Source organism: Bos mutus, chromosome 26, assembly GCF_027580195.1.
Source record: "Bos mutus isolate GX-2022 chromosome 26, NWIPB_WYAK_1.1, whole genome shotgun sequence".
Classification (NCBI taxonomy): domain Eukaryota; kingdom Metazoa; phylum Chordata; class Mammalia; order Artiodactyla; family Bovidae; genus Bos; species Bos mutus.
The window spans coordinates 29,915,913-29,927,840 of record NC_091642.1 but is presented as its reverse complement, the minus strand read 5'-3'; the positions used below and the strand labels follow the sequence as shown (position 1 = coordinate 29,927,840).

The 11,928-nt window shown below is 41.6% G+C and overlaps 1 pseudogene; it reads left to right on the top strand.

Moving 5' to 3' along the window:
* The first annotated feature begins 11,060 nt into the window (after nt 1-11,060).
* LOC138985871 (small nucleolar RNA SNORA70) lies at nt 11,061-11,180 on the top strand (annotated as a pseudogene).
* The last annotated feature ends 748 nt before the right edge of the window (nt 11,181-11,928 follow it).

Sequence of the window (11,928 nt, the reverse complement as noted above, 5' to 3'; positions counted from 1 at the left end):
CTGTGTAAAACCAGATGGCCTCTAGGATGCCTTCCCACTTTGACATTCTAAGCTTCTGCAGTTATATGTGGTAGGTAGCCTGCAATCTCTACGGTCAGGAGGAGTTCAAGAAAGCTCTGTGGAAGATTGGATACATTCAGATAGGGAAGGGGATGGGGGACTTTTTAAGCTAGGAAAGGAGGCATGGATTTATTTATTTGTTGCTATCTCTCCCACCTGGGAGTCATTACTGCCTTTCCCTCTCTCTCTCCCCAGTGTCTGCCCAGAGATCTCTAGGTGAATGGTGGAGACCACTGAGGGTTCCGGATAAGGTACATGGGAGGGAGACAAAGAAAGCTGTTGGGGGCCAACTCCATGTCCTGCCTCCCCACAACACTCCCCCAGCCCAGATCATCCCAATACTCTAATTAGCCAGTCCCTTAGGCCCCTGTTAGCCAGGCCGGCTGAGCGCCCAACTCCCCGGGGACCAGCCCGCTTACCCCCCAGACTAATCAGTCCCTTTGCTCCTTGAGTGCATGAGCATGCACACACACACACACACACACACACACACACACACATTCCCTTATTCTATCCCAGAGCCCCAGCACCATTCTAGCCTTCAGAGGATTAACATAGCATGGTGCTGAAGTCCCCCAATGAAGACACCCCATTTGAGATGATTGAAGGGTAGGGGAGAAGTCAGATAAAGTTTGGAGATCCTCTCCAATTTAGGGCTTTCTCTCAAACTTGTGGGATCAAGGATGTGTAGCAAAGCATGCAGCCATGATTGGGGGTGCTCTATGGCACCCAAACCCTGGGGCTGGCACCTCCCAGGTCCCTATCTACGGTCAATACTCACCCCAACCCAGATCCCCTCCTCCCCTTCATCTCAGCCCCCCCATTCATCTCCCCACCCCCTACCCCCCGACACCCGCACTGTCAGCCCAAACACATGATAAATTGCCCTGTCAACAGAATTCATTCAGGGACCAATTAATTCCACAGAAATGAACCAGGAGCCATCAGTTGCTGAAAAACTCAGAGTGCAGGGAGCAGAGGGAGGGGGTGTGGGCGGGGGGTGGGCGGCAGAGGAGGGGACGGGGAGGCTGGGGAAGTTAGTCTGACAGAAATTGGTCATTTAATGCTTAAGTGCACGCTAGACAGCCCTGTCATCGCCCGCGGCCCCCGTGCGGGATTAATTATCAGTGGAGGAGAGGGCAGCCCGGCCCAGCCCAGCCGTCTGTCACTAACCAAGGCTAGAGTCACCCAGGACTTGGCCACCCTAAGTCCACTTCCAAGTCTCCAGGCCGCCTGCCCCTCAACTTCCAGGTGTCCCCAGATCCCAACCCTAAGCCCAACCTCATATCCTGGACCCTCAGACACACTTAGTCAAGGCCTTGCCATCAGCTGTCTAAACCAGGAAGGCTTCTCTGGCCCCTTGACTGGGTTAGGCCCCATATGTGCCCCCATCATTACCCTCAACCATCTTGAGTGACTCTCTGTACAGAGTCCAAGGCATGACTGTCCCAACCATTGATCCTAATCTGAGAGAATGGCACCATCTTCCACTCAACTGCTTATGTCAGATCCCTACCAGTTCTCCTTGACTCCTCCCTCTCCCTCATCCACTCAGCCAATCAGAATCCAAGTCCTGTCAGTTCAGCCTCCTGGAAACAGCAAATCTGGGCCACCTGCTTCTAGCTCCCCATCACCACGTTCAGCAACTCTGCCTGCTCTGTCTTGCTTGTAGCTAATGTTATCTTTAAAAATGCAAATAATATTCTGGTGTACTCCCCCGCCAGCACACACATACACAGTTTAACACTTTTTGGTTTAACACTCTTTGGTGGACCACCATGGGCCTGCAGGGGGTGAAGTCCAAACTCTTGACTCGCAAGCCACAGAGTCCTAACCTCTGCCACCAGTCCAGCCTCGCCTCCAGCACACTTCCCCCCTGCTTTCTCTACTCCAGCCCCAACGACCTTCCCTTCCTGCCTTTGCAGACACTGTTCTTGCAGCCTGAAAAGTTCTTTCTACCCTGCAATCCCCACCACTTGACTGACTCCTGTTCATCCTTGAGATTTCAGATTAAATGTCACTCCCTCCAGGAAGCTTTCCCTGAACCTGTGATTAGATTTCACAGCTCCCAAACTTACCCATCCATCAACATGTCACCCTACTTCAGCACTGTCTCTCTTTCCACCAAATGTTAAGTTTCATGAGAATGGACTCCATGTCTTTATCCTTTGAGCTTGGCACTTAATAGAAACCAGAAAATACTTGTTGAATAAATAAATGAAAGAATAAAAGCCTAATCTTGTCTTGGCCCTAAGCCTGGCCTGACTCTGGAGCCATGTTCCCCAGAGCCAGACCTCTCTTGGGAACCCAAGATATGTTGGGGTGGCTGGAAAGATGAGAAACCCTCAGAGAACACTCAGTCAATCTGTGAGCCCATCAGACTGACTTAAGTCAGTTGTGCTGGGTGGGTTCCAAGGAGGCTGCAGGTAGTTGGAGGTTAGAATGGTAGAGAAAATGGCCAGGGCTTGCTAAAAGAGCAAAACCCAGGATCTGAGGAAGCATGCTCTGTGCTGCAATGTGGATGCATGTGAAACACAGGGCTGATCCGAGGAGGAGAAGGAAAAACTCTTGGCAAAGTGATGTTCCTGCTCTTTAATATGCTGCCTAGGTTTGTCACAGTTTTCCTTCTAAGGAGCAAGCATCTTTTAATTTCATGACTGCAGTCACCATTCACAGTGATTTTGGAGCCTAAGAAAATAAAATCTGTCACTGTTTTCAATTTTTCCCCATCTATTTACCATGAAGTGATGGTACCAGATGCCATGATCTTAGTTTTTTGAATGTTGAGTTTTAAGCCAGCTTTTTCACTCTCTTCTATAATTCCTCTTCACTTTCTGCCATTAGCATGGTGTTATCTGCATGCCTGAGTTTGTTGGTATTTCTCCTGGCAATCTTGATTCCAGCTTGTGATTCATCCAGCTCAACATTTCATATGATGTACTCTGCATAGAAGTTAAGTAAACAGGGTGACAATATACAGCCTTGACATACTCCTTTCCCAATTTTAAACCAGTCCGTTGTTCCATGTCTGTTTCTAACTGTTGCTTCTTGTCCTGCATATAGGTTTCTCAGGAGACAGGTAAGGTGGTCTGGTATTCCCATCTCTTGAAGAATTTTCCACAGTTTATTGTGATCCACACTGTCAAAGGCTTTAGCATAGAGAAGCAGAAAAAGCCTCTTGCTTTTTCTATGATGCAACAGATGTTGGCAATTTGATCTCTGGTTCTGTTAGGAGAAGCACACTGATTGAAACCGCCCACCCTGGCCAGGCACCATAGTAACCATTTGCATGAGTTATTTTATGACAAGAGGTCCTGGTAAGGAACACAGAACTAATAAGCCTCCAGCAACTGGAAGAGTTCAGGAAAGGTCAAAAGGAGACACCACATGTCCGACCACCTCCCAGAATCCTTCTCTCTGGCATCCATCTTGGCTGAACAAGGCGTGCACCACCAGGAAGGACTCTGAGTCAGAATGATTGGCTAAAGACAACCTGGAAACTAATCCCATCACCATAAAACCCGAGACTGCGAGCCACGTGACAGAGCAGTTCTCCTGGGTTCCCTTACCCTACTGCTCTCCACCTGGGTGCCCTTTCCCAATAAAATCTCTTGCTTTGTCAACACATGTGTCTCCTCAGACAATTCATGTCTGAGCGTTAGATAAGAGCCCAGTTTCAGGCCCTGGAAAGGGTTCCCCTTCCTGCAACAGTTCCTCTGCCTTTTCTGAATCCAGCTTGTACATCTGAAAGTTCTCATTTCGCATACTGCTGAAGCCTAACTTGAAGGATTTTGAGCATTACCTTGTTAGCATGTGAAATGAGCACAATCGTGCGGTAGTTTGGACGTTCTTTGGCATTGCTTTTCTTTGGAATTGGGATGAAAACTGACCCTTTCCAGTCCTGTGGCCACTGCTGAGTTTTCCAAATTTGCTGACATATTGAGTGCAACACTTTAACAGCATCATCTTCCAGGATTTGAAATAGCTCAGTTGGAATTCCATCACTTCCACTAGCTTTGCTCATAGTAATGCTTCCTAAGGCCCACTTGACTTCACACTCCAGGATGTCTGGTTCTAGGTGAGTGATCTCACCATCGTGGTTATTCGGGTCATTAAGACCTGTTGGCATAGTTCTTCTGCGTGTTCTTGTGGCCCTGATATAATATAGTGTGTAAGGATGTGTCAGCCGGTATAAGTGATTCGGTAGGGCTGTAGTGGCATAATCCAAAAACAGCACAACCATACAACAATTTACTAATGTCAACCAGGAAATGATGGGTGACCTTACTGGTGAATAATCTGAAGTTATATTGTGGTAATGTGGCAAGAAAGGGGTAGAGCTGGAATTCAAGGTCCATCTCCCTTTTAAAGTACATCCATGCCCTTGACATTGTGTTATCTGCTTTAAGAAGTTTGGCCCTCTAGGTAAGAAGCAAAACAGGGAACAAGTTGAATCACAACATAAATAATGTAACATATTCCTAGACATAAATTTTATTAAAAGGTCAATATTAAGGTGGATAAAGTGTGTATAATAGGCAAGTATTTATATAAGAAAGGAGGAATATGAATGCATATTTTATGAATGTATCATTTTACAAAATGGAAAGATAACAAGGTTTTTTAAAACATTCATCTATAGAAGAAACGAGGAAACAAAATGGAGAAGACAGGGTAGAAGTTTGCCATCACTGATATCTTATATTGTAGATATGACTTTGCTGCTGCTGCTGCTGCTAAGTCACTTCAGTCATGTCCGACTCTGTGCGACTCCATAGACGGCAGCCCACCAGGCTCGCCCATCCCTGGGATTCTCCAGGCAAGAACACTGGAGTGGGTTGCCATTTCCTTCTCCAAAACATGGAAGTGAAAAGTGAAAGTGAAGTCGTTCAGTCATGTCCGACCCTCAGCGACCCCATGGACTGCTCCTCCATCCATGGGATTTTCCAGGCAAGAGCACTGGAGTGGGGTGCCATTGCCTTCTCCGAGATATGACTTTAGAACCATGTAAATATTTTACATAATGTCACAACAAAATTAAATCAATAAGCAATCCCCCCAAAAGCAAAAGCCAAATAAAACAAATGAACTTAACTCTATTGAGTTCGTATAATAACCACATATAGAGAAATTATTCCAAGTAATTTGAAACCTAGTAGTTGACCAAATATATATTCTCTAGTGGGGCATACACTGATTAAGCAAATAAGCAATGATATTTGTATGCTTGGAGGTTTTTTTTTTTTTTTGGTGTGGGAGAAACAAACAAACCAAATGGAAGATCAATTAAGATAAGTAAAACCCCATAGTTCTGGATTTAATTGGATGTATAAATAGTAACTCTTGATGCATTTTATCTTTTAAAAAATTCAATTCCTGGCTCTGTGCACTGAAAAGGACAAGAAACTAACCAACTCGATAGCTGTAAGCACCTCTTGTTCCTAGACTCTGGTCTTTAAATACCACTTTGCACTAAAAGCACCCAGGACTCTTTGGGGAAATGGAAGATGTCAGATTTGAAAAATTAATACACAAGATGATCAAGGAAATCTTGTCATAACAGGAAGCGAGAAAGCTATCAAAGATTACTAGGATCATGTTAAAAGGACTTAGGTGCCCATTAGAGGCTCCTATTGACCAATAATTGAGCATCAATGATCTGACTGAAATTCATCAGACATATTTAAATCCATGAGTTCATAATTATACTTAAAAGAAAAATCTTCATGATCTTCTTTAGAGGAGGGAGGGAACTAACTCATTATTTGGGAAACTGATAAATAAAAGGAATCAAGCATTTCTACTACTTTTCTTATAAGAACTGTACTTCAGGAAATCAAATAGTGGAAGAAGGGAAGTTTCTCTTTATAGAAGTCTTCCAACTAACAAACGGAGAAGGAATGGATAAAATTAGAGCATCACCATTTTGCGACCCCAGTGGAGTAACAGATTTCAGTGATTGTCAATGGCTGTTAGTTTCACAAAAAGAGAAACAACAGAACACTATGTGCCTCTTAATGAAAATACAAAGAAACAAAAAAATCTTTAAAAGTAGTATTTAACAAAAAATCAAACCTGAATCTGATCAAGCCTTTAGCTGTAACTACCATTTTACAGGAAACAGAATAAACAAAGAAACCACAAGGGACTTCCCTGGTGGTCCAGTGGTTAAAAGTCTACCTGCCAATTCAGCAGACATGCGTTTGAAACCTGATCACGAAGGATTCCACATGCTGTGTGGCAACTAAGCCCGTGCACCACAACTACTGAGCCTGTATGCTCTAGAACCCATGCTGCACAATAAAAGAAGCCACCACAAATGAGAAACCCGTGCACCACAGCTGGAGCGTAGCCCCAACTCATTGCAACTAGAGAAAGCCCGAGCACAGCAACAAAGACCCAGGACAGCCAAAAATAAGCAAATAGAGAAATCGCAAGGATGCAATCTGATCCAAGCTCTTCTTCTTCTCTTTTTTCTTTTTAATATTTATTTATTTGGTTATTCTGGGTCTTAGTAGACGCTCACAGGATCTTTGGTTGCAGCCTTCAAACTCTTAGTTGTGGTATGTGAGATCTACTTCCCTGACCAGGGATCGAATCAAAGCACGGCGTCTTAGCCACGGGACCGCTAAGGAAGTCCTATGATCTAGGCTCTTCTTGGCATAGTTTCCACAGACTGTGAGAAACTTTAGTGCAAATAATCTCTTCTTCAATGAAGAAATTGCAAGGGGGGAAAAGGGTAGACTAAAAGAGACTTAAAAAACATATTCACTAATTGCAATATACTTGAATCCTGCAAGTAGTTAAAAAGAGGAAGAGGATTAGGAAGAGGAGAAGTTACAAAGTAATCAGGAAAAAATAAATATGACACAAATTACACATTCAGATGTGCTAGTGATATGATGATCATTTTAAGAAGTCATTTTATTTTAGAAATATAAACTTATATACAAATTATATGATATGGTGTCTGGGATTTGCTATGAAACAAGTCTGGGGGTTGGAGTGGTGGGGAACTATATAAAACAAGACTGGCTATAAATGGATAATTGTTAGTTATGCTTGTTATACTAGTCTCTCTATTTTTATATATGTTTGAAATAATAAAATTTTAAACCACTTTTATATTAAAATAAACTAGTTAAATTTGGGGATCTCTGTCTCCTCTCTTTTGACTTTTTAGAAATTCAGTTGCTTAGTTGTCCAAGATAGAGATTCTGAAGAAAATGACCAGTCCAAAATAAAATACCTCTAGATTCTGGCAATTGGGGTCTTCCACAAAACATCTGGGTCCCCACCTTATCACTTTTAAATGGTATCTCCTAATCAACAGATCTCAAACATGCACACAGTGTTTTCAATCTTTTATTGCCTTACTTTTGTGTTGATGGACTAGAAAGGATACTAATGATTTAAAATAAGCTTCTAACTTGAAATAAAGGCCAGGATTAACTACCACAAAAAAAAATGTGAAAGAATCAAAGTCAGTTCAGGGAAAAGAATAAAACTAAAAACAATCCCCCCCCCCAAAAAATCTATAATTAATAGTCTGAGATGTAAAGAAACTGACCTCTGTGAAACAAAAATTGTGTATTTTTAAGGCACATTCAGAGAATAATAATAATTAGTAATCTTCTAGATATTAATACCTATGTATAAAGGAAAAGGAGTACATCAAGGCTGTATATTGTCACCCTGCTTATTTAACTCATATGCAGAGTACATCATGAGAAACGCTGGATTGGAAGAAGCACAAGCTGGAATCAAGATTGCCGGGAGAAATATCAATAACCTCAGATATGCAGATGACACCACCCTTATGGCAGAAAGTGAAGAGGAATTTAAAAGCCTTTTGATGAAAGTGAAAGTGGAAAGTGAAAAAGTTGGCTTAAAGCTCAACATTCAGAAAACGAAGATCATGGCATCTGGTCCCATCACTTCATGGGAAATAGATGGGGAAACAGTGGAAACAGTGTCAGACTTTATTTTTTTGGGCTCCAAAATCACTGCAGATGGTGACTGCAGCCATGAAATTAAAAGATGCTTACTCCTTGGAAGGAAAGTTATGACCAACCTAGATAGTATATTGAAAAGCAGAGACATTACTTTGCCAACAAAGGTCCGTCTAGTCAAGGCTATGGTTTTTCCTGTGGTCATGTATGGATGTGAGAGTTGGACTGTGAAGACGGCTGAGAGCCGAAGAATTGATGCTTTTGAATTGTGTTGTTGGAGAAGACTCTTGAGAGTCCCTTGGGCTACAAGGAGATCCAACCAGTCCATCCTGAAGGAGATCAGCCCTGGGATTTCTTTGGAAGGAATGATGCTAAAGCTGAAACTCCAGTACTTTGGCCACCTCACGTGAAGAGTTGACTCATTGGAAAAGACTCTGATGCTGGGAGGTATTGGGAGCAGGAGGAGAAGGGGACGACAGAGGATGAGATGGCTGGATGGCATCACTGACTCGATGGACGTGAGTCTGGGTGAACTCCGGGAGTTGGTGATGGACAAGGAGGCCTGGCATGCTGCAATTCATGGGGTCGCAAAGAGTTGGACATGACTGAGTGACTGAACTGACTGAACTGATATGTGCATATATGAATAGGTGTATATTCATAAACATAACATCAAAAGTAAAAATATTTAATAGAAGATTTTCAAGGTAAAGTTAAGAAAGTATCCAGAAGGTAGAAGAACAGTCTCAGAGATAAAATTAGAAAAGAAAAAAATAAGAAAAATAAAGGATAAGTACAGAAAGTATAAACATCTAATGGGACTCTCAGAAAAAAAAAAAAAATAGGACAAAGAAAATGAAAGTTAAAAGGTTCATTAAAGTTAAAAGTTTAAAATTATTTTTAAAATAATTCCAAAAATTTTCCCAAGTTGAAGGGCACGAAATTTCTAGATTGAAAAGGACAATCAAATACCCAGCACAAAGGATTTACAAAGTACCACATCAAAGCACATAATAATAAAGTTTTAGAACACCGAAAGTTAAAAAGAAGCTTCCAGAATGAAAGAAAGAGGGGAAATACAGCAATTTGAAAATAATAATGGCAGCAAACGTCTCAACAGCAACAATGGAACTATTAGATAAAAGAACAATACCCTCAAAATTCTTAGGAAAAAAGGATTTCAAATGTATAATTCTATATTCAAACAAAATATCACTCAAGTGTGAGAATAAAATATTTTTCACAATTCCAAAGCTTCCAAAAATCCCCATGCTTTCTTTCCTTAAAAATAACTGGATGACTAGGGAATTCCCTGGCAGTCCAGTGCTTAGGACTGCGCTTTCACTGTCATGGACCTGGATTCCATTCCTGGTCAGGGAACGAAGATCCTACAAGGTACATGGTGCAGCCAAAAAAAAAAAAAAAGAGGCCAAACTAAGAAAGAGGAATACTTGCAACTCAGTAAGCAAAAGATCTAACACAGGAGAAAAATGAGGGGAATCACGAAAACTATGGAGAAGGAAAAACCCAAAATGACAGATGTGCTGTGTATCCATGGAACCAGTACACACAGGAACTAGAACAGGTATACCACATACAGCTGTGTAATTGACCAAAGATGTCTCGTGTGGGGACCATGAGTGAGAACCAAAACCCATTTAGTGCTCTGCTTCCCAAGTCACATTTCTGATGAAGGGGTGCATCAAACCTTGGGGAAGAAGATACCCTTACTAATCAGTCTTCCCAAAGAGAGCACTATTCTGTAATTTGTCAACTCAAGAAGCTCTTTTCTACAATCCTTCTGGCCAGAGGGGCTTCCTTATAAAAAATTTTGCTCAAGGGAATTTCCTGGTGGTCCAGTGGTTAGGACTCTGGTCTTTCACCGTCAAGGGTGTGGGTTCAATCTCTGGTCAGGGAATTAAGATCCCATAAGCTGCATGGTATGGGCAAAAATTAATTAATTAATTAATTTAAAATTTACTCAGAAGGGACATGTGTGTTAGTGATGGCCTTGAATAGGAAAATTATAGGTCCGAAAAGGATGCCACCAATAAAAATATGGTAACAGTAGATTACAAAATATGCTTGACAATAATAAAATATTTCATATTTCTGTTGAGAATTTGGAAATGATTAGAAATAAGTAACTAGAAAATTTAGCAAACCACTGGTGGCAGGGGAGGACCTGAAGCAATTATTAACTCCAAGAAAAACAGAAAAGATATGCAAGAAATAAAATGTGATGAAAGTCACAACATAACTCAGCCGTTAAAAAAAAGAAAAGAAATATTTACACTTTTATATACATAAACACAAAATATTGATTTTACTCTGAATTGTGACAAAAGTATATTGAAAGAATGAACATAGATAAAATGAATATAGATGATGGTATAAGATAGCCCAATTCTCATCTTCCATAATAGATAGTCAATAAAAGTATCTAAAAAATGAAAAGTCAAAAAAGCAAGATAAACATGATATTTCAATAGAAATAGGGAAGCAAATATCAGAAGATGTCACTAAACAATTTTCAATGGTAGTCCATGAGGACCTAATACGGAATAGCTCTCACCTTTATTAGTTAAATTTTTGAGTTACATAATTATCTTTAATGAAAATTTCGGAGATATAAGAAAATAGAATAGTCAGTGAATTCCCATATTCTAACCACTCAGAGTTAGCCAATATCAAGATGTTGCCACACCTGTATCATGTAGGCATAAAGTTTAAATTTTTTTCATTAAAAAATGTTAACAAATTAATAATATGGCTACCTCTGAGGCACATGATGGATATAGGGGATGAAATGTAGTGAGGAAAGGGAGAATTTTTTTCTGTTAAACAGAAAAAACAAATGTAAACAGTTACATTTTAAATGCTATCTTACAAATTCATACATTCACTGTTCATTTGACCCTCAGAACAGTTTGAGGTGGATACTAGTATCATCCCAATTTGACAGAAAAGAGTTGGCTATCATTTCAAGTTTTTTCAGTGAGAAAGTATCCCTTTTTAAACAATAATTTTTTTAAATAGGCCATAGATTTGCAGCCAGTTAAACCGACTGTGCGCTTTTCCCCATCAGGGTCGAGTGTGCAATGCCTGCAAACAGTATATGCAGCCTGTTGTCCATGTGGGTTGCTCAAAGGGACCCTGGAGACAGCCCTTTCCAGGACCTTCATGCTGGCGTGCTGTCCTCAATCTAGGTTCCAGACCGGTAGGCGCAGTGCCTTTGGAAGGCCCCAGGGCACAGCGACCAGGGTCCACGTTGGCCAAATCATAGTGTCTATCTGCACCAAGCTGCAGAACAAAGAGCGTGTGGCTGAGGCCCTCCTCAGGGCCAGGTTCAAGCTCCCTGGCCATCAGAAGATCCACATCTCCAAGAAGTGAGGACTTACTAAGTTTGTGTGTGTGCTTAGTTGCTCAGTCGTGTCCGACTCTGCGATTTCATGCACTGTAGCCCACCAGGCTTCTCAGTCCATGGGGATTGCCATGCCCTCCTCCAGCAGATCTTCCCAACCCAGGCATCGAACCCAGGTCTCCAGCATTGCAGGTGGATTCTTTATCTGAGCCACCAGGGAAGCCCAAGAATACTAGAATAGGTACCCTATCCCTTCTCCAGGGAAAAGGTTGTACCTTTTAAGACTAACTTTCAAAAATACAGTATGATTTATTTGAATTTTCAGTATTTTATCTTCCCTACCCAAGAATCAAATTAGGGTCTCCTGCACTGCAGGAGGATTCTTAACCAGCTGAGTTACTAAGTTTAATGGAGATGACTTTGAAAAGATAGTGGCAGAAGAGCGGCTCTCCCCAGATGGCTGTGGGGTCAAATATATCCCTAATTGTGGCCCCCTGGACAAATGGTGGGTCCTGCACTCATGAGAGACACGGTACTGTCCCCTCTTAACTC